Source organism: Camelus dromedarius, chromosome 4, assembly GCF_036321535.1.
Source record: "Camelus dromedarius isolate mCamDro1 chromosome 4, mCamDro1.pat, whole genome shotgun sequence".
In the NCBI taxonomy this organism is placed as follows: domain Eukaryota; kingdom Metazoa; phylum Chordata; class Mammalia; order Artiodactyla; family Camelidae; genus Camelus; species Camelus dromedarius.
In genome coordinates this window covers 67,783,314-67,807,541 of record NC_087439.1, presented here as the reverse complement: position 1 = coordinate 67,807,541, position 24,228 = coordinate 67,783,314, and positions in this window count along the sequence as shown.

Genomic DNA, 24,228 nt, shown 5'->3' with positions numbered 1-24,228 from the left:
AGAGAAGTGATAAGTCAGCCTGATGCAGAAGTGTGTCTGCAGATCCCCCGTAACTGCTAGCTCCACCCCCTCTACTCGTTTCAGTGAAAAACTACATGGACCAGCTGGTTTTGATCATTTCATCCATGGCACAGACTGTAAGAAACACATTTATTTTGGTAACACACAGCAACATATATACATTTACACATATATATTTGGACATGCTTTTTCTCTGGGCTGTATATATGCCTATTTATTGCCTAGGGTTGGCAATAGCCCTCAATCAGTATTTCAAAGTGTCCTCTTATGAGCTGTCAACAAAAACCTTCCCTAATTTGGGTTCTTGGCAGCTGAATCCAACCACCACTGGAAACCAAACTGCAGAGCTTTGAAAAGCCTAGACCATCCATCTGACAGCCAATTTTCTAAGGGACTCTGATGTCCCTGGGGACCCTTCCCTTTAAGACCCTCTTAGCTGGTCCTAAAAGAGATGGTCAAGAAACTAATACTGTTTTGAGAATATGTGAGTGGTTCTCATCACACTCTCCAGATCCTCTCTAGAGTAGGAGCAAAGACTCAATAATTTGTGGGCTTGGAGTTTCAATGAATCGGAGAAATCTTCCCTAAACTAATGTGTACGAAAAATAAAGGGGAAGTATGAAATGAGGTTGACGAGATGACTGGGAGTCTTGGTTGTGGTTCTGCTTTGCTGTCAGGGGAACAAGCTCTGAGTAATAACTTCGCTGATAGGGAATCACTTTCATGAGGGCACTTTAAGTGAGCTGCTCCCTCTCCCCAGATAGCCAGGCTGCCTCATGCTAGGGAGCCAGCACCACCCCCGCTACTTCTGCTGCCCAGCGCCTGGGGTTGAAAAATGTGACACAGCTGGAGGAGATGAGAGCCAGGCAGCCTTCTATTTGTTTATTTAACTACTCTGCTGGCCTGGGTGCAATCACACAGTTTTCCATTTACATGATCTGCTAATTGGAAATTCGTACCTGCCCAGCCTTGGTCCATGCTTAGAGGCCCTGGATGCTAGCCTTGGCTATTTCACTCCAAATGTGCCCTGGATGCCAAAAATGGTCAGGAAAAACATTTGAGAACAGCCTTGTCAATCCTTAACATGCAAAAGAACCACCCGGTAAACTTGATAAAACACACATTCTCGGGCTCACCCCCAAAAGACTCTGATTTAATAAGTCTGGGGTAAGGTCTTAGAATCTGCATTTTTGAAAAGAAGTTGCATTTCTAACAACAAAGTAATGCTGGTGTTGCTGGTCTGCAGATTGCACTTTGAGTAAGGTACTGCCTTTGAGAGTGGCTGTAAGAAGAGGTCAAGTCATTACTTTGTCTTCAATCAAGTCAAAATAGATGTTAATTGGAAACTAATTTTCCCCAGGTAAGAAGAAAGGAATCTGTGGTCCTTCAGGTGGAGATATTTATCTTTCCCTCTTACTGCTGATCTAATCTTATGTATCCTTCAAGGCCTGGCTTGAGACCCTCTGGGGCCTCAACCAGGTGCTCCAACCTACACTAACATCTTTATCCCAACTTCTGCACTTCAGTACAGGCTTGCCTACTTTTGTTCTTAATTTTTCACTAATTGTTCCTTGTATGTGAATTTTGTCATAGCTCTAAACTTCAATGCAATTGGACAAAGTCCCCCTTGACAATCCCAGAACAAGAAGAAGACATAGTGCTCTTTAAAGTGAATTTCAGAGATCAAAGCAGAGCTAAATTAGTGTGCCTGTGAATGGGAGAACAGGTAACACTGGAGAGCTGTGATCATAAAGAAGTCATCAGATGAATTCATCACCAGGTCATTTTGGCTGTGGTTCTAAAATTTTTTTGTTTGAAGTGTCTGGCACAAGATAAAGAGAGATTCTGCTGTGTGGAACAGTACATGACTTACCTTTGCTGGTATTTTTTCTAGACAGTAATTAAACTATGCCCAAGATGTCCTCAGACTGGATGTTGCTGCATGAAACAGATTAAAAAGTAATATGGTGGGGACTATGGAATGGAAATTTGTGGTGCGCCAAAGACCCTCTCCCCAGGGAAATACCATTTAACTACCAAAAACTATAAAAGAACAACAATTTAAAGTCTCTGAAAATTTTCCTAAGGACATACATCAAGTGGAGAAACACTCATTAAGAAAATTTACTAAATCTTTATAATATAATAAATATAAGATAATATAATATATTTGATATTTGATATTGTTAAAATGGCAATATACCACAAATTGACCTAGACCCAATACAATCCCTATCAAAATCCCAGTTGGCTTTTTTTTTTTTTGGCAGAAATTGACAAATTGATTCTAAAATTCACATGGGCTCAGAATAGCCAAAACAACCTTGAACACAAAGAACAAATTTGGAGGACTCACTCTTTGCAATTTCAAACTTACCCTAAAGCTGCGGTATGATAATACTACGGTATTGGCACAAGGATAGATGTACAGATCAATAGAATTGAGAGCTGAGTAATAAACCTTACATTTATGACCAATTGATTTTCAACAGGGGTACCAAGAAAATGAAATGGGGATAGAATAGTCTTTTCAACAAATGGTCCTGGGACAACTGGATATCCCTACAAAGAGAATGAGTTTGGTCCCCTTTCTCACATCATCAATAACAATTAACTCAAAATGGATCATAAACCCAAATATAAGAGCTAAAACTATAAAGCTCTTGGAAACAACATAGGAATAAATCTTTATGACCTTGCATTGGGCAATGGTTTCTTAGACATCACACTGATTATATGGCTGGACTTGGTACAATTTTGACATATAGTCTATTGAAAGCTTTCCATTTCATCATATGGTACACATGAGCTTGACTTCTAATGGTCAAATGGGGGCGGTAGGGCAGTCCAACCTCTGCTCTAAATGGAATGGAGTATTGGGAGAGGAGGGAGGAATGCAAATACAAGAGTGTTCAAGGATGTTGTGTTACAGTGTTTCCTGGTGTGTTAACTGCAGAGCAAAGCCGGCTCAGGTCCTTGCCTGCTTCACACTGAAAAGTTGTAGCTCAGGACAGTCCCAGAGCCGCTTTCAGGGTGGTAGAATCTCAATCTGACTTCGATGATCTTAGCATCTGCAATCTTTGTCCTCTTGGTATAAGACTTCGAGATAAGTTTTTTAAATTAATATTTTATCAAACATACACATAGTTCCTTAAATAGCCTACTACTGATCCACTGTTTGGGGCTTTTCCATAGCTTAGCATTTTACATGTTCTAATTTTTCTCTTCAAGAAGTCAGATACTGTCATATTTTTGTAGTTTTGGTAGCAACTCTGCAGAGTAGATGTAAAAGAAAACAATTTTTAAATAATACCAGTTTGATTATTGAGAATATCTTGCATTCTCATTGCAAGCAGTACTATTACTGCTGCTACTACTAAGAATAATAATAATCACACTTACTATATTATTAAATACTCTGGCATTTATTAAGCACTTACATGAACTGCAGTGACTTACTTAATGCAATGACTAGAAAAGCACACCCTGCCACACACACACACCAGGTATGCCCACAACCTTTACACGCTGCTTCTCCCCTGGCCAGTCTTACTTACCTCTCTCACCTCTTCACTTCCTCAGAAAGGCAGCCAATGGTGTCAGGTGTGGAGTCAGAACCCCAAGTCATTTACTTCCCAGGTGACCAGCAACCACTGGTAAATCGTGCCAGCACTCTGCCCTTCAGTGTGTGTGAAATATCCTGCCTCCCTCACAGTATCTGGTGAGAATCACATAAGTTTATGTTGGGACAGCCGCCTTGAATGTACGGTTGTAGAACTTGTATCTGAAGAAGATGTGACATTTATTTGCCTTTCTCGGGGTAACAAAAGAAACCCAGCCCATGCCCCTGCTCAGTGCCCTGAGGATCCCTTGCTAACCAGAGTTAGCCACATCAGTCATTCATTCATGCTCCCCATCTCCAAGGAAAAGAATGTAAAAAGGGAAAAAAAAAACGTCCAGAGCTGGGTCCCCACACTCCCATCTTTGCCAGCCTAAAGGGGCATAATCCAGGCTCTTTCTGCCCATCAATGGTTGTTCTGGTTCTAAAAATTCAGATGATCACTGAGACTCCATGGCAGCCAGCTTTCTGAAAACAATATGGTCCCCCTGTACCAAGCTGGTGTGAGGAACTGATGGGATCTCCTCCCAGCCTTTGAGGTTATGGGGATGACACCAGACAGAGAGCAGTCCCTGCTGAAAGAGAGTTCCATGTTTCCCAGGGCTGGATTCAAAGAAGGCTTCGGTGCTCAGGGGAGAACCATAGACCTAGTTGGCGGGTCTTCATCGTGAAGAGTTGAAAGAAAATTCATGGGAACCCAGAGAGGCTGTGAGTTAGAAGAGAGAGGGTCCCCCCTCAAGGCCAAAGAAATAGACACCCCCAGAGACTTGCTCATCACATCTCAGGGTGTCTGCAAGAAAAGGAGGCTGGCATTTTGGTTGGTCAGCTTCCGGGCCCTTGGGCTTCCTGAGCTGCCCGGGTAGCAAGAACTGAGGACAGATGGCCAGACTGAGAGTGCCAGTTTCCAGAAGAACTAAAGTTGGATCTAGCTCTGCCTGTAGGCCCAGCAGTGAGACCATGGATTCAGGAGACTGGGCTGCTGACACCACTGAGGCATGGACGAAACTGGAGAGACATCAGGGGGACGTGGCATTAGGCCACCAGCAGGGGGGATGTCTGAAAGATATGGTCCAGGCTTGCAAAGCTCAGACCCCATCGACAGCCCACTGGGAGCTTGCTGGGATTTCCACTCCTCCATGCCAAGCCCAAGGTTAGCAAACTGCACCAATGCAGTGACCTCCTGAAAGGAGACAAGCAAGCTCCCCGCTGGCAGCCAGGTGGGAGGAGCCTTCCTCTCCCCTCCTGCTCCACCTGTCACCACAGAGGATAAGCACGGGGAAGGGAGGGTGCGCAAGAAGGCAGAACACACCTGTGCCTCCTGGAGGGGGGCCATGAACACAACCAGGGCTGGGAGGAAGGCAAAGACGGAATCTGAGGTTGAAGCTGAAATCACAAAACGAATGAGAGTAAATTCCAGTAACCAGAAGGAGACTGTTCTAATAAGCAGCAGTGAGTAGGAAATTATAGAGTCCAACTGAGAAGCTGCTAAGGGAACCTGATGCCCCAGCAGGAAGGGAAGAATCAAGGTCGACAGAGCACAGCTGGTAGGAGTTATCAGAAAAACAAAGCTGTTTCGTGTTTATTTGCCAATAAGGTGAGACCTCCCTATCAAAGCTCTGATGCACCAGCAGCGAGTTGAAAGCACATCCCTCTTCACGCATATGGGCCAAGGGTCAAGGCTACGAGGGTAGTGATTAGGTGTAGAGCGTTTGGAGTCATTGAGAAGCAGGTATGAGACTGGGCTCCACTTCTTACTAGCTGTGTGATCTTGGGCAAGTTCAACTCCTCTATGCCTCAGTCTCTTCATTCATACATGGAGATATTATAAAGTTCTTATGAAGATAACTAAGAGAACTCATATAGAGCATTAAGCCCAATGCCCAGTAGATGGCGAGTCCTTAAATGTTAGTTATTGTCCTTATTATTAATCTCTGCTGGGAAATCCATAGTATGTTCCGGATGTGCCGTCTTCCTCCTCATTTAGCACTCCTTCTGCTCTTTCTTCTCTTGGCTTTCTCGCCACCATCCTCTCTGACCTCTCCTTCTTAATCTCCTTGTCAACACCTCACTGTCTACTGACATCTTTGGGCCCAGTCCTGATGCTCTCCTCTCTCAACTCCACTGTCTGCATTTACTCTCACCACTTTGAATATCATCTACAGGCTCACAGCTCCCAAACACACAGCTCAAACCAAGGTCATTTCCCAGAGCCGTGGGCTGCAGACTCACTGCTGACTTGACAAATCCCTTAGGTGTTTCATGGGCACCTCCAAACTAAGATGTCCAAATACAAGCTCTGGGGCTGCTCTTCCCTACCACTCCCTACACTTGATCTTCTAACCCAACCCCCTTCAGCCCAGCTACTTGCTCAAACCATAAATCTGGGAATAATCCTCTAAACTTATCTCTCCATCACCCTCCCACCACCAATCCATCACCAAGAACTCTTAGTTCTATATCCAAAATATATTCTTAATCCATTCATTTCTCTCCCACATCCACTGCCACAACCACAGTCCTTAGCTCACAAAGACAACAGCAGTACATTCCTAACTGGTCTCCTCACTTTTTCTTTTCTTTTTTAAAATTTTATGGCAAAATACATAGAAAATGTACCATTTAACCACTGCAAAGTGGACAATTCAATGGCATTTATTACATTTGCAGTGCAACCAACCATCACCACTGTCTACACCCCAAAAGAACAGTTCATCACCCCAAAAGGAAACCTCGTATCCATTAAGCAGTCACTCCCCTCTTCCCCACCCCCAACCCCAGGCAAACACTAATCTGCTTTCCGTCTCCATAGATTTACCTATTCCGGACATTTCACAGAAATGGAATCACATGATAGGTGACCTTTTGTATCCAGCTCTTTTCGTTCAGCGCCGTGTTTTCAAGGCTGGTCCACATTGCAACGCATATCAGCACTTCACTCTTTTTCACTCCTGGCTTTCACTCTTGCCTCTTATTTATTTTCACAAAGATGCCAAAGTAATCTTGTAAAAACATATTATCCTCTTATTTAAAACATTTCATTGGCTGTCCATCATACTTAGGTTAAAGCACAGATTTCTTCACCTGACCTCGAGGGCCTGTATCACGTGGCCTTCACCTAGCACTTTGCTGCCATCTTGCTTATTGTCCCCCAATTCCCCACCCTGCTCCCTTTTTCCAGCTGCTTTCATCTTTCTCAGCTGTAATGAAGCTTTTCCCTGTGCACATATTTCTTCTGCCTGAGATGCTCTTCCCTCCTCTTTGCCTCGCTCAGAGAAATCTACCCTGACCCCTTAATCTAAATTATTTTGCCCCACTTTTTCTCAGAGGACCCTGCTATCTTGCTTTACAGCACACACCGCAATTTCTCATTAAGCAGTTGGGTTTAATATTCACCTGTTTAATAATCTATTTAACATTCACCTTCCCTACTAGACTGTAAGCTCCAAGAAGTCAGGAAACACGTCTCTCGTCTTCACCAGCATTATCTCAGAGTCTAGCCCTGTGCCTACCACATAGTAATTGCTCAAAAAATATCGGTGGCTGAGTGAATGAGTGAATGGATTTTCCAGACCAGAAAGAATGGGAAACAATAACTGGACCACTGCTGCTATTAGAGCACCTAATCTAAAATGGCTCAGACAGGCCCCAGCACTCATTTACCATTATCATCACCACCATCATCAATAGCAACTTCCCGCTGACCTAATGGTGGCTGCGCTGTGGCAGCCTCAGGAAAAAAAAAAACACACTTTCTGGGTAATTCCAGATCTTCTCCTACAATTTTCACTCCAGGCAGCTAGAAGCTAGAGGCCAGCAGCCAGCCCATGAAGAATGACTGCCGGGCAACAGAGAGAGACTGGGGGCTGATTTCCTGGTTTCTGTCCTTTTGTTGGCCAACTTACTCTTAGAGCCAGGCTCCTCAAATTTCCCTGCTCACAGAGCTCTTCAGTGAGACAAGAGAGACCTCCCTCGCAGTGCCTGCTTACCCTCCTGAAAGAAATAGAGAATTCAGGAGAAGAATGGCCTTGCTTTAACTGAGACACCAAAGGAGGACCGTCTTAAGTAATCACTAATTCACACCAGCAACAACAGCTTAACTTTAACACTCACCCTGCGGGAGACCAGCCTAGCAGACCACCAGGGAACCTGGACCACACTTCGAGAACATCTCTCTAAAAGGATGTGGGAATTTCCTGCTAACCTCCCTGACTCTATTATTGTGGTCCCAGATGAAATCCAACCCAGTTAAGCTAGATCATTTTTAACGAAGAGCAGAGCCAGCCCTGCTATAGGCAGCTCGCCACTCTCTTTACTGTCACCCGGCCATCCCTGCCTTTGGTGCTTCTGTCAGCTGACATCATCTTCCTTCTCTTTTGATGTGGTTCCCCATCTGCACATGCCCTGGTCTGAGCACATCTGGAGCTAACGAACTAGGTCCATCAGTTCTAGTTCTCCAGGGCTTAAAAACAATCAGTGGCCACAAGTGGGCTTTAAAAACAATAAGAGATCACAAATAGAGCTTTTAACATTCTTCACCCCAGCTCACCCCTGCAACGGAGCCCCAAATCCCACAGAGCATTGGGTAATACATTCAGCTAGTCCATCAGCAAATATTTGATGAGAATTACCAAGTGCCAGGCACTGAGTTGGGGACCAAGGATACAATCAATGGTGAACAAAACAGATACAGTCTTTGTCCTGATGGAGTTTGCAGCTTAGTTGGTTATAAATAAGTAAATCATTATACAATTTAGTAATTGCTATGATAAGGGAGATAAAGGATCCTTGAGAGCTCATAGGAGAGACCACTCATCAAGGCTCAGGGAAGGAAGTCAGAGAAGTCCACTGGGATAAGTAACTCTAAGCAGAAGGGTGAAGGATAAGTAGGAATAACAAATGAAATTGATGGGGTGGAGTGAAAAATGTACAATATAGAGGGAACACACGTGCAGGGGACCAGCAGTAAAAGAATTTAAGGAACTAAAATGAAATTTAAGCTGGATGGTAGGAGAAATGATGCTGAAAAGATACGAAAGAGACAGATCTTACAGGGTCTTATAAGTTGCTCCAAAGAGTTTGACATTTATTTTAAGAGTATTAAGGAGCCAGAACAGGATTTAAGATAGGGGAAGGGGAAATTTGCATTTTCCAAAGGTCTCTTTGACTGCAATGTGACCAATGTATTAGAGACCAGCTAGAGGCTCTTGCAAAACAAGGGGGTGGTAAGTGATCATTGCCCCTGCTGGGATAATGAATGGCAGTGGGTATGGAGAAGAAAGGACAGACTTACTTTGGAAAGAAAAGACTTGGTGATGGGATGGTTGGAGGGTTGGAGAAAAGAGGTATCATGTGGACACTCTGACTCAAGCAAATAAGTGAATGATCACATAATTCATGGATGTGGAGAACTCCAGAAGATGAGCAGGTTTGGAAGGAAGATAACAAGTTCAGTTTCCCACATGTTGGTTTGGAGGTGTCAGAAGGACATTCATGTGTGATTGTCATGTAGGTAGTTGGGTCCAGAGCTCAGGAGAGAAATCATTTGGCTCTATAACCACGTTTGGGAGTCAAGAGTGTGTATGTACTTTTGGAAGCCATGGTAGTTAATAAATCCACAGGGAAACCAATTCCTAATGGAAGTCACAATGGAGCAGAACCCGGATGATAAGTGGGATGAACAAGTGAGGTAGAGGAGTGGGAAGCAAAGCCTTCCAGATAAAGGGAGTTGCACATTTAAATGACCAGAACTGAGAGACTTTGGGGAACTAAAATTGGTTTAGTACTGGGAAAGATAAGAGGGCCCCTAGGACAGAACTCATGGGAACACCAACATTTAAAGAGTGGGCAGAAGAAAAGTCTGAAGAGGAGACTAAAGACTAAGGAAGAGGAGAAAAAGATAAAAGTCAGAGAAATCAATCGTTCAAGAGAACAGTCAACAAGGTCTGTTGGTGCTAGGAAGCTGCATCCCCAGGGCCTGGAATGGTATTCCATAAATAGCTGTTGACTGCAATGAAGTGAATTACATGAAAAAATATGTCCACTGAATTTAGCATTGGTGACCTAGAAAGAGGACTTTCACTAGGGTGGGAACCGTGTGATGGGATGAGGATCGGATATGGGGTGAGGAAGTAAGCGCTCACAACCCCTCCAAGAGTTTCGGGTAAAATACCAAGTCCTCACCATGACCTAAAGGGGCCACGGCCCACCCCTCGAACTTCAAACACAATCTGACCTGGCGCCATCACCCTCTTGCCTAATGACTCAGCCATATGGTCCCTCTTTCAGGTTTCCTTCCAAACTCAGGTCCTCATCCACACTGTTCCCTGTGCTGGAGTTCACCCATCCCTCCCGCCGTCCTAATCCCCAGCCCAACCAGCTTCTACTCATCCTGCAAGGCTCAGCTGTCCTCAATGAAGGCTTCCCAACTCCCCACCTGCTCCCCCGATTCCCCATGAGATTAAGTTCCATCATTACACCATCCTGTTGCACACTGCACTTAACTTCTGTACACTTAACACAAGCACGGTGTATTATGTGTGTGTATATTTCAGGTTGATCTCCCCAGCTAGACCATAAGCTCCTCAACTGGGCTATAAGCACCCCAAGTGTAGGGACTGCACCTCCAAGCCTGAAACAGTGACTGATACACAGTAGCACTCAATAAATACTGACTGAATCGATTAATAAATGAGTAAGTAAAGGGGTAAAATAGTAGCTTGAAGGAGCTGAGAGATCAAGGAAGAGACTAAGATTTGTTGAAATGTTCATGTGATTGGAGCAGTGGAGAGAGATGGGAGATAATCGAGAAAGTGAAATACCTGAAGAGGACGACCATAGATGAGCAGGTGGAGGGATGGTCCTTAGATGGAGGACAAACACCTTTTTCACTGAAGCAGCAAAGGAGAGGGGATGGGTAAGGATACCAGTTTAGTGGCAGGAAGTTGAGGGGGTGCCTGTCTACGGGCTTGTGCTTCCTGTGAAATCTAACTTTAAACCTTGGTTTCTCTTGACTCTGAACAGTCACATGCTTATTTGAATAATCCCTTTAAACTTTCCATTGAAATAGACAAAGTTAAAAGAGCCACGTAAACAAAGGAGATAGAAGAAGAGGCTAGATTTGAGATATGTTCTGGAGATACCTGGTGATGGATTGGAAGTGAAGGTGATAGAGAAAAAAGTGTACTATTTATCTTTTTTATTTAATTTTTGCTGAGGTTATTAAGCACAAAATTTAAAGAGTCAAATAGCTCTGTAAAACTTGTCGTTGCTCTCTGTCCCCTTTATCTTCTTCCCAGAGGCAACTAATTTCAATTCTTCCTGTGATTCTTTTGTATTTATGTCCATATCAGTAAATAATGTGTTTGTATTTCTAGTTCCTGATTAGGTATTATGGATGGACTTTTCACTATGGAAGATGAAGATTTAGCTCTTTTTTGCCAAATGCCTTCACTCCTACCACACACATATTCTATGCCTGCCCGCTAGCTCTCTAAGACATTGAATCACATTTTTAGATAGATTAATATATGTGTTTATATCTATAACTAAGTAAACACTATTTCCAGATGAACCATGGACTATCCTGTGATTACTTTTCCTTGCCTGCACACATTTTTTATTTTGCCTGGAGTTAATAGTTATCTTATTTTGCTTTCTTGTTATTAGTGGTGTTACCACTGATTCAGCTCTGAGCTGTCCTCTTCTCCATGTATTTGGATACAACAGAGAGACTCTCAGTTTCACCTTATTGAATAAATCTCCCCCATGGGTCCTCCTGACCTCCTGCGGATTGCCCTCAGTAGCTCAGTTCTGGGTGCAAATCTGTCACCATGGTCTTGGTGATTCTCCTCTTCTCTCTACTTTGTTAAATCTTCTGTTTCTTGTCCCCAATGTCTTCCTTTCTCTCAGTTTACACCTTCAGTTCAGTGGAGTATAATCTCCAGTAGTTTCCTAAGAAAAGGTGCAAAGGAAGTAAAATGACTGTGACCCTCCATGACTTAAAATACCATTCACAAGAGTAAAAGAAAATATATACACATGATCATTTCAGTAGATGCAAATAGGCATTTATAAAATTTGACATAAATTTGAGATTTGAAAAGAAACCATTATTGAATAATTATTCACAATAGCCAAAAGGTAGAAACAACCCAGGTGTCCATCAACAGATGAATGTATTAACAAAAGGTAGTATATACATACAATGGAATATTATTCATCCATAGAAAGAAATGAGATTCTGGCACATAGTACAACATGGATAAACTTGAAAACACTGTGCTAAGTGATATATCCAGAGGGAACTCCAGTTCAAAAAGATACATGCACCCCAGCGTTCATAGCAGCACTGTATACAACAGCCAAGAAATGGAAGCAACCTAAATGTCTATTGACAGATGACTGAATAAAGAAGTTGTGGTATATTTATACAATGGAATACTACTCAGCCATAAAAAAGAATAAAATAATGCCATTTGCAGCAACACAGATGGACCTGGAGATTTTCATTCTAAGTGAAGTAAGCCAGAAAGAGAAAAAAAATACCATATGATATCACTCATATGTGGAATCTAAAAAAAGAAAAAAGAAGACACTAATGAACTCATCTACAAAACAGAAACAGACTCACACAAACATAGCAAATAAACTTATGGTTACCGGAGGGGGAAAGGGGGTGGAAAGGGATAAATTGAGTGTTTGAGATATGCAGACATTTGGGATTTTTAGTTTGGATTTTGCAGGGGGAGATAATTTGGTTTATTTATTTTTAGAGGAGGTACTGGGGATTGAACCCACGACCTCATTCATGCGAAGCATATACTCTACCACTTGAGTTATACTCTCACCTTGTGAGATTTGCAAATATTAATTACTGTACATAAAAATAGATTAAAAAACAAATTTCTTCTGTATAGCACAGGGAACTATATTCAATATCTTATAATAACCTTTAATGAAAAAGAATATGAAAATGAATATACATATATATATGTATGACTGGGACATTATGCTGTACACCAGAAATTGACACATTGTAACTGACTATACTTCAATTTAAAAAAATTATGCTAAGTGAAAGAATCTATATATGAAAGAACAAAGAATGTATAATTTCATTTCTATGAAATATTTAGAATAGTCAAATTTATAGAGACACAAAGTTAAATTAGAAGTTACTTAGGCCTAGGGGAAAGGGGGATGAGGTGTTATTGCTTAATGGTTACAGAGTTTCTCTGGGGGGTGATGAAAAAGATTTGGAAAAACATAATTATGATGTTTGCTCAACAATGTGAATATAATTAATGCCACTGAATTTTGCCCTTAAAATAGTTAAAATGGCAAATTTCATGTTATGTATATTTTACCATTAAAAAAATTCAAAAAAAATTTCTTAGCAAATTAGTAATAAAGAAAACTTCCTTAGTCTGATAAGGAGTATTTACAAAATAATAACTAAAAGATCATCCTAAATGGGAAAACATTAGAATAATTTGCTTTAAAATAAGAAATGAGACAAGACAGTCCAATCTTACTATTTCTATTCAGCATAGAATTAAAGGCCCCAGCCAGCACAAAAAGAGAAGAAAATTAAAGAAGTAATAGAAAGGAAAAAATAGAACTGTCATTATTTTCAGATGACATAACTGCACAGAAGAACAAAGAAGATCTATGAGCAATGCATTAGAAATAATAAGCAAGAATAGCAAAAGTCAATTGCATTTCTGTATCCTGGAATAAACAAACAGAAAATGTAATTAAAGAGAAGACAAAATTCACAATAGTTTCAAAGGGCACAAAGAACCTAGAAATAAATCTAAAAATACATATAAGACCTCTATAGAGAGAATTATAAAACTTTGTGAGTAGCCAGTAAGATGGCCCAAATAAATTAAAAGCTATATCATTCTGGGAATGGGAAGACAAGAGCATAATGTTGTCCATCTCCCCAGTTCAGTAAACTTCCAATCAAAATGTTAACAGGTATTTTTATAGAACTTGATAAGCTGATTGTAAAATTTAAATGAAAGAGTAAAAAGGGGAAAGAATAGCCAACACTTCTATGAAGAAGATGAGTATGAAAGGAGGACTTGACCCACTAGATATCAGGCTTCTCTGGTGAAACTACAGTAATTAAGACACGATGACATACAGATGGCCAACAGACACATGAAAAGATGCCCAAGATCACCAACTATCAGAGAAATGCAGATCAAAACTATAATGTGGTTTCACCTCACACCAGTCAGAATGGCCATCATTAAAAAGTCCACAGACAGTAAATGCTGGAGAGGCTGTGGAGAAAAGGGAACCCTCCTGCACTGTTGGTGGGAATGTACTTTGGTACAGCCATTGTGGAAAACAGTATGGAAATTCCCCAAAACTAAAAATAGGCTTACCATATGATCCAGCAGTCCCACTCCTGGGCATGTATCCAGAGGAAACTCTAATTCTAAAAGATACCTGCACCTCAATGTTCATAGTAGCACTATTTACAATAGCCAAGACATAGAAACAACCTAAATTCCATCGACAAATGACTGGATAAAGAAGATGTGGTGTATTTATACAATGGAATACTACTCAGCCATAAAAAAAGAATGATATAATGCCATTTACAGCAACATAGATGGACCTAGAGATTATCATACTAAGTGAAATAAGTCAGACAGAGAAAGGTAAATATCGTATGATATCACTTATATGTAGAATCTAAAATATGACACAAATGAACTTCCTTACAAAACAGAAACAGACTTACAGAAATAGAAGACAAACTTATGGTTACCAGTGGAGAAAGAAGGGTGGGAGGGTAACTTAGAAGTTTGGGATTTGCAGATACAAACTACTATATATAAAATAGATAAACAATAAGGTCCTCCTGTTTAGCACAGGGAACTATATTCAGTACCTCATAATAACCTATAATGACAAAGAATATGAAATATATATATTATGTGTAACTGAATCAATATGTTGTATATCAGAAACTAACACAACATTGTAAATCAACTATACTTCAGTTAAAAAAAAAAAAAAAAAGACAGGATGATATTGGCACCTGAACAGAGTGTGGAACTGAATACAAAGCTCAGAGGTAGACCCACACATGTATGAAACTTTGGTATACAATAGAGGTGGCCTGCCAGATCAGCCAGAAAATAGAGTAGGATTAAAAAAAAAAAGGTCATTCATATAATAAAACATGAAAATAAACCCCTATTACACATCATATACTAAAATTAATTCCAAATGGATTGAGGCTTAACTATCAAAAAAAATTAAAACTTCTAACAAAAGTCAAAGGAAAATATCTTCTAGACACTGAGATAGAGAAGAATTTCTTAAACAATACTCAAAAAGTGGTAAAAATTTAAATTTTTTAACAAATTCAACCATTCTAAAATTAAGAACTTCTATTTGTCAAAAGAAAGTGAAAACAAGCTACAGGCAGGGAAAAGATAAGGCAATATATAGTAATTATTCCTGAGCAGTAGGCATAACTGGTGTCGCCCTGGGGAAACCAGAAGGCAGGTCACCCCACCTCGGGCCCAGACATTCTACTTCTGGTGTAAAGTTATGAAAGACTTTTACCGACGAACACCCAGAGACATCTACAAGAATGTTCATAGGAACACTGTTGACAACAGCAAACCCTGGTGTTACAGATTAAATGCTTGTGTCCATGCAAAATTCATATGTTGAAGCCCTAACCCCCAATGTGGTGATATCTGGAGGTAGTTGGGTTTGGATGAGATCATAAGGGTAGGGCCCCACGGTGGGATCAATGTCCTTACAAGAAGAAGAAGAAGAATCAGAGCTCTCTCTTTCTCTGCCTAGTGAGGATAAGATGAGAAGGCAGCTGTATGCATGCCAAGAAGGGGGACCTCACCAGGAACTGAACTGGCCGGCACCTTGATCTTGGACTTCCCAGCTTCCAGAACTGTGAGAAACAAATGTCCATTGTTTAAACCACTCAGTCAATGGTTATACCAGCAATTTTGTAATAGCAGCCTGAGCTAACTGAAATACCAGGAAACAACCCAAATGCCCACTGACAAGAGCAGAGCTGAATAAACCGTGCTATATTCACACAGTGGAATATAATAGAGCAGTCAGCAGGAATGTCACAGCTATACACACCAATATGAATAAATGCTAAAAATACAAGGTTAAGTTAAAAACAATTAAGTCCTGAATGGATACATACAGAATGATATGCTTTTTATCAAATTAAAAACAACTTTAAAAATTTTACTTTGCCAGAATACAATTGGATGGCTATGGATAGATTTACGTTACGTCAGTTTAGCTAAGCTGAAACAACATCTCCCAGAATTCCCTTTCCTGCATCACCCTGGGTTAGCAAGGGCCTCAAAGGATAGTTAAACCACATTTGGTGGGTGAAACTTCCTTATTTCAGTAGGTGGGCGTTGGGGTACCAGGCACTATTACAGCTCATGCGCATCATCACCAACCTTTTGGTTCAGCATATTGGCCCAGGGAAGCAGGTGGTTCTGTGGTAACTTCTCCTTCATCTTCAGATTCCTTCATTGAATCCTGCCCCAGTGAGTGCAGCTCCACACCGCCTCTGCTCCTGTGGGGTCTCCTTCTTCAGTTTCTCCAACTTCTGGGCTAGACTTAGCACCAGATACAGGAACAACCACACTGCAGTGGCTTAACTAGCTCAGGCAACTACATGGAGTCAAACCTCTTAAGTAAATTCTATACTCTGTATTATTTTTATGGTCCTGCTTCTGTGATCAAACCCGACTGAGACAATGAGATAAAACTATTTAAAAAGAAAAGTAAAATGAATGATGAATGTAGGATTCAGGATGCTGGTTACTTGGATTAGGAAGAAACAAGAGGTTAGAGAAGGGCTATAAATGTAACTTATTGTCATAATTCTAGTTTTTGTATTGAATGGTGAGTTCATAATTGCCAACTACATAAAAAATAAATATAGTTGGATGGGTGAATGGATGGATGGCCATGTGTGGACCACTGAAGAATTATGAATACTCTAATTATGTGAAACTATGGTGAGAGGAAGAGAGTAATTTCTTTTGAAAGAACATGCCCTTGAAACTGCATCATCATTTTAACTTATTCCTTACTGATCCAAACCCTTGGTCCCCTGGCTACATCTAATTGCAAAGGCGGCTGGGAGATGCCTTTAGTTGGGCAGGTCATGTTATCTGGATGAATTTCAAGGTGATTTATGTCCAAAGGGAAGAAAAGACAAGGGCTCCTGGAAAAAAATGAACAGGCTTTGCCCCAGGTAAGGACTATGGAAACAAAAGATTCATGAAGTATTTTGAAAAAAGAATTAGTCAGCTACATAATGAACACAGATGTTGAAAAGCATTCCATGAACCAATGTATGAAACCAAGAGGTTGGTGGGCTACTGTTGCAGACATTTGTTTTGAAGTCCCCCTTAAGACACCTTCTTAAAGGCATCAAAGTTTTTTTCCAGAGGATCATTTCCTCCCCATTGAATATCGTCTCATGGGACTATTATCAGGTAGCATGTTTTCCTCTAGTCAAGGTGCTAGCAAGACATATGTCTTAATTTAGGTGTTCCAAAAGCAGACCATAAAAGATTAGGAAGTAAGCATTTTGTTTGAGAAGTAAACCCAAAAAATGATGTGAAGAAGAGGACGAATTGTAGGCTAACGAGCACATGTGTGCAACTGAGGCTCATTCCCATTGGAACCCTCTAAGACACTGTGTGGAACCCTCCCCAAGTTGTCTTCCCAAGAGGAGTGAAGCTGGTGTCTGTGGACATCAGCTCCCGCAACTCACTGGTGAAAATCGTCCTGAGGGAGTTGAGTCCCCAGCACTTCTGGCCTGCCCTGCCATAGGCCAGCCCCGCCTCTGTGGACAGAGTGCCCTCAAGCTGTCAGCACATAAGGGAACTGCTATCAGGTGACCTCCAAGGGAACATGGTGCACAGACAGCATTTGTTCCACAACCGAGTTGAATCCAGTGGATGCTCCCTTCCAGGAAACTGAAAAGTCAGCAGAGTTTCATGGAGACTGAGAAGTGGAGGTCCATTTTGCCCTAACCAGACTGCTCCTGATAGCAGACCCTCCTTACATGGCCTTAGGCCTCCTAGCCTTCTAGAGATGCCCTGTTTCTGATCCATTCCCAGATCTAGTTCTCCAGGTTGTCTGCCATTCCTAGAAGCTTCCAATATCCTTCCAAAAATTTCAGTAAACTTCCAGTAAAGCTTTCCAGAATTCATTTCTGTCGTTGTAACCAGAAAACATAACTGGGACACCTGGAGCCGCCATCCACCTGGACACCTGATACACCTGGAAATCACTGCCACTGATCTGAGCCTTTAAGAATGTCAGTCATCTCTCCACACTTTGGTTACCTCATCTATAAAATAAAAAGATTGAAATCAATTATTTCCAAGTTTCCACTCAGTGCTAAGACTCTACCATCTGGTTAAGCTGAATTGGTGGTCAAATGAAGGAAACTCATAAAACTCACTGCTAGAGCCTGACTTCCAAACTCCACTCTGTGCCAGTGTTGTGGCCTCCTAGAAATAGTAATGGGCTCCACAACCATTGCAGGCTGACTCCGCACAGAAACGAGAAAGACGACAATAAAGACCAGTTCCCAGATTTTACCCCAACCTTACCAGCAAACTGACCAAAAAGAGTGATTCAAGGGAAAAAAAAAGTATTTTGCTTTTATCCAAAGGAATTCTGGGCAGAAGATACTGCGCTGCCCAAAGAATTCCTATCACATTGAATTCCTAGTCTATACAAAATTGGATTTCCCTTCCTCACTCCCATCACCACCACTTCTGGAAGGTGTATTCGAGGCGTGGAAAGAGGTGACAGACATAGACCATCCATGTTCTCCTACATGGATTCAATAAACAAATGCCCAATTTGGAAAAAGAATGATGCCGTGGTCGGTTACCATCTGCCAACTAATGATACAATTGAACAAACATAGCAAGGTTGCAGAAAAGGAACATACTCAGGACTCTGACCCTCTATTAAGTTACGATGATGTCCCCGACATCCAAGGTGGCGCAGAGATGCAGCTGATAAACTGCATGGCATGGACTGAACAGCATGAAGAGAGCAACTGACTGCAGCTGTCTGTGCGATTTGGCAGCCCGTGACGATTCAGACAAATCTCAACAAATCTCCCTCCCCGGCTTCCGGATGCCTCCAGGAAAGTCCTGTAACGACTGCTCTGCGCAGGCCTCCCAGGTAGGGGTGAGGAAAATATGCAGATTCCACAACTTTAGGGCTTTCCTAGGGCTTCCGCTCAATGTAGCAACTGTCACCCTTCCACAGATTTGGCTGTTTTCTGCAAAATCCAAGTTTTCATTAAATAATCATATGCTTGCAGCCCTTCCCACTGTGCCCACAGCTAGCATGGTGGACACTAAAGCTTCACTCTGCCCATAGCCCAGCCTTATGGAAACCCAAAAGGTAGCCCCAGCTGGGAGAAGCTGAGATTTTCCCTCTGCCCACCTAGCCATGTCTTTTTAACTGCATTTCCAAAGCTTAAGTGGGAGCATTGGTAACTGGGGCCACATGCATAGCCGTCACCTGGAGGCACATCTCCAACCGTGAGTCCCGGCAGCCGCCCTCCTCCCATCTCTCCTGCAACTGCATATCTGCTTGGCAGCCACGGTCATCTAGTTTGGACACATTTCACTTCAGGGGAAAGGATGGGTCTGGAATGGGTGGGTGGAAAAGAAATCCTGCCCCTAGCATCCCCTCCCCTTTAAAAATAAAAAAGTATTTTTTTAAAACTTGCTCTTTTTGCCATAGCAGCACTCAGTGAAGCAGCCCTGAAGAAGGTAGTAACAAAACAAATCTGATCAGCCACTGACAGACACTGCTGGGTCTCTGCAGAGAGAGCTTTGGCCCTGCCAGGACACCATGGCTTAGGAGCAATGGGGAGGGGAAGAGGAGGGCAAACCCGTCCCTCCGCTCAGCATGCTTGGGGAAAGGCAGTGAGAGAGGTTCTGCTGCAGCCAAAACAGCCTAGGTGGCCTCGACAGCAGGATAGGAAGGTTCCTCCAGGAGGTCAGCATCCCTAGACAAAAAAAAAAAAAAAAGAGGAAGGAGGGAGAGAGTAAGAGAGAGAGAGGCAAGGAGGGAGAGAGAAAGACAACAGAGCTCCTCTATATGGTGAGCATAAGTCAACATAATCACAAAACAAACACCTGAGCACCTAGTTTGTTGCCATGTACACCGCAGGTGCTCAGTAAAAACTTGCTGGTGATGGAGTTAAATGTGACTTCCTAGACTCTCTTTACCGAGAGTAAAATAGATATCTGTTGGATTGAATTGAATTGAAATAGGCAGCAGGTTAGTGATGTAATTAGAGGCACGATGGAAAAATGGCCCCCTGCCCCAAATTGCTCTCCTACTGGGGCTGCCAGAGTGCTGGAAATTTCTAGATTCCCCTTTTGGGTTAATGGAGTAAGGAAAGCTGTGTTGAAAGGCAAATATTGTCTGAGAGAGAGCACACCCATGAAGCTACTATGATCTATCCTTCATCCAGGATGGCAAGTCCAATTCAGTTCAAGAGCCAACACTGACAGAGTCACAGGAGCTGCCTGGAGTTCTGTCCTGAGAAGGCGCTGAGGCCCCGTCTGGCTCAGCAGAAAGCAGTGCTCTGAGGACTCATGATATCTGCCTGGATGTGGAAAGGGAAACGTTTTGGTATGAAGGATGCCACGTATATGCCATCCCTGCTTCTTAGCCTGAATTCTTTGACCATATCAGCCCCATCAGTGAGCAGGTCCCTAAGGGAATGTAAGCTGGATGGTCATTCACAAGTTACAAAGGGTCCAGAGCATGAAGGTTTCACCTGAAAAGCAGGCCAGGGCACAGACCTCTGATGGGCAGTATGAACCAGGCGAGTTTGGTGGTAAGAGACTGAAGAAAGGTTATCTAAAATCTAACTTTGCCCACTTCAGTCTTGCCTTGAGTGAGCACTTACTACAGACTACACTCTGGAGGATGACCGCAGCTTTTCCTCTCCCATTACACGAATTTGCTTGCTCCTAGTCAAACTTTCGCATCAAGTTCCCCCAACAGCAGAGGAGAGTGAATGGGTCACCCTCTGGACACCCAGGGATAGTGCCAACAGCTTGCCGTGAGCAAAACATGTCTTTGAAATCTCAGTTTTAACTTAAGAATTCATGTAAAGTTTACGTGCTATTGTATGACTCTTTGCTTTCATGTAGAATATTTAAATTAGTTATCAGTTCTATTAGAGTAATTCTCTCTGCTGTAGCAGGTCAAGCCCACACCCTCAGTGACTGAGGAATGCATTTTTCACTCACATGAAGTCCATGCGGATGCAGCCTGTGGGTGGACAGTCTGCTCCTTGGTCTTGTGACTCTACCCTTCTTCAGGGCCTCTGAGTCCTCTCCGTTCAACTAATCAGATAGAAAAGGAGCCCACTTCTTAATTACTTGAGCCCAGAATTGACAGCCATTTCCCCCACATTCCAGGAGCACGAATTCATCATATGACCCCATTTAAATGAAAGAGGAGCTGGGAAATATAGCCCCTGATTACCCAGCAACAGCTACGGGTAGACTAGTAAGTCCTTACCTCATTAGTTAGTGTCTTAACTTCTGCATCTCCCCAAACTGGAGAGAAAAGTTAATCACCCAGAAGGACGCGCTGAGTTTTAACTCATATTTTATTCATCCTAAGCACGTTGCCACATATCCCCAGAAGGGTATCTGCTCCCATTTAAGAAACACACGAGTGGTCCATTTTCAATAAGATTCCATTTGTAGCTTCAGTGAGAACCAAATTGAATGGACGACCCCATTTCACCTCCTCTTCTCTCCTCACTCTTTCTCTTCCTCTCAACTCCAGTTACATACCATCAAGATTTCGAAAGTGGGCTCAAAGCCATGTCGAGTATTACCAGGAAATGGCTGGCTGGCTGTCTACCAAGAGGCCTTCCAAAATGGCATTATCTTAATGAATTTTTCACGGTCCAAGGTCTGGCCAGAAGACTTACAGGTCCAAAAATTTAATCTTGTCAGTGTTCCAGGATTTGCCTGACTTGGGAAGGCTGGCTTATGTGAACTAAGTTCACAAAACACCAAAACTTCTCACCAAAATGGCAATATCTCTGTTGACAAGGGGATGTGTGCCTGTCAGAAAGATCAGAAGTTCACACTCGTCTCTCCAGCACTTTTCCTTCCGGAAGAAAATCTACCCAGGAAGTCAGTTATAAACTAAAAGCTCCTTAGTGAGTCTGGAATCAGAGCGAAGGCAGTTAAGGTAGCTGGGGCCTGATGAAGCCCTCACCACTGGAATATTCATACTAGCCTTTCAGGGATTCCTCTGCGCTGTCCTCTGTCTAACTCCCTTTCTGAGGGACACTTTCTTTCTCTGGACACATCCATACCATCCACAGGGTAATTGCCACATTCATCCTCTGCTTTCTTCTGACACGGCAGACGTTTCGTCTCTAAGGTACATTTGTGTATGGCTCACCTCATTCATTGTGTTAATCTTAATTTGTGTTAATCTAGTGCTCAGAGCTTGGAAGGGCAGGAATTTCACTCATCTCCACCTACACCAGCTGATGTTTTTCTAAAATGGAATTTGAGAACTTATTTGGAACATGGTGAGACTGGATATTTGCAGATCTTTGACTGAAAAAAAAAAGCTTCTCTCCTCTTTTGCATCAGGCTTCCCAGTCAAGGTTGTAACCCAGAGCTGCTGGCAGCAAATAGACCCTGAAAGATGAGTTCCAATCAAAGCCAAGAAAGGTTGCCAAGTTCAGTGCCAGGGAAGGGTATTGAGTTTCAGCTGCACTGGGTGAGAAGATCAGGTAAAGATCACTAACCATGGTGCAAGAAACAGGCCTGGAAACAAATGGCAGGTAGGGCTCAGGGGAAAGAGAACAAGGTGGAAGCTTGAAAACAACAAGGGTGCCAGGAGGCTCTTCCTTACTGGGTATAGACCAGTTTAAGACACAAGACTGAGCTAGACGCCAGGTGATCTGGGAAAATAATCTTTAACTGAGTTTGCAACATCAACAGGCAACTACATAGAGTGGTGAAGAACGGGACCCAAGCGTGGAGAACCATGAAGGACAGTCCACAGCCAGATTGCCCTCACATCCAACCAGAATATACAAAAGAGACCTGCCTTGCAGTTTCAGTTCTGACAATAATTGAAAGCTTGACTTCTGCAATGCATTTTACCTCTCTGAGCCTTTCTGCAACTCAGTTTACCTCCTCTGATAAATGAGGCATTTGAAATCAGTGCTCTCCTTTCCTGATGCACAATGATACCATGCCTACAAAGATAACGCACCCCTCTAACCACACATCTATTTATAGCCTATGCTGAACAGATCACCTGCTGGAAGAAAAGGTGTTTTTTCTTTTAACTTTTGAACTTATAACATACATACAGAAAAGTGGGCAAAACATCCCTGTAACCAGCTCCCCAGTTAAGGATCAGAACATTTTCCAGTATCTCAAAATCTTCCCTGTGTCCCTTCCCTGTCACTACCTACCCCCAAAACAACCAGCATCCTCAGCTTCAAACAGGCTAATAGATTAGTTTTGCCTGTTTCACAACTTTGTGTAATTGAATCATACTGTACATACTCTTTTGTGTCTGGCTTTTTCACTCAATCATTTGTGAGACCCATTCATGTGGCTGCGTGCAGCTAGGGTTGGTTCTTTTATTGTTGCTTACAGCGTTCCACTCTATGAACATACCACAATGTATTTATCTTGTCTTATTGAGCATGGACTTTTGAGTTGTTTCCTATTTTGAAAACTGCTACTTTTGGAAGACTGCTACTATGAAAACTTATGCATGTCTTTGCATGCACAGTTGTAAGTATTTACATATTTATTATCCATTACTATGTAACTAATTACCACAAAATTCAAACAACACACATTATCTCACAGTTTCTGGGATCAGAAGTCTGCATGCAGCTTCATTAGGTCCTCTGTTTCAGGGGCTCTCACAAAGTTGCAATCAAGGTGTCAGCCAGGGCTGGGGTCTCATCTGATGTCTCAACTGGGGAAGGATTTGCTTCCAAGCTCCCATTGTGGTTGGCAGAATTCAGTTTCTGGAAGATTGCTGGACTGAGAGCCTCAGTTCCCAGCTGGCTATTGGCCAACATCTACATTTAGTTCCTGGCCAGGTAGGTGAGCCAAGAAGGCAACAGAGAGAGTCTGCTAGCAAGACGGAAACTGCAATTTTATGTAATGTAATCATGAAAGTCATATCCCATCACAGTTGCTGTGTTCTATTAGTTAGGAGAAGGTCACAGGTCTCATCCACCCTCGAGGGGAGGGGATTTCACAAGGGCATGGGCACCAGGAGGTGGGGGTAATTGGAGGCCATACTGGTGTCTGCCTACCACAATTTCTGTTGGGATTATAACTGCCAATGGAGTAGTCTGGTCACAAGTTCAGCTTCAGTCACAGAAATCTACTAGTCTTCCAACGTGAGTATACAAACTGCCACCCTCACAGACATTTGCTCCACATCTGGGATTGGCTTTTACTCAGGTTTCCTTCTGGTGTGAGTTATCAAAT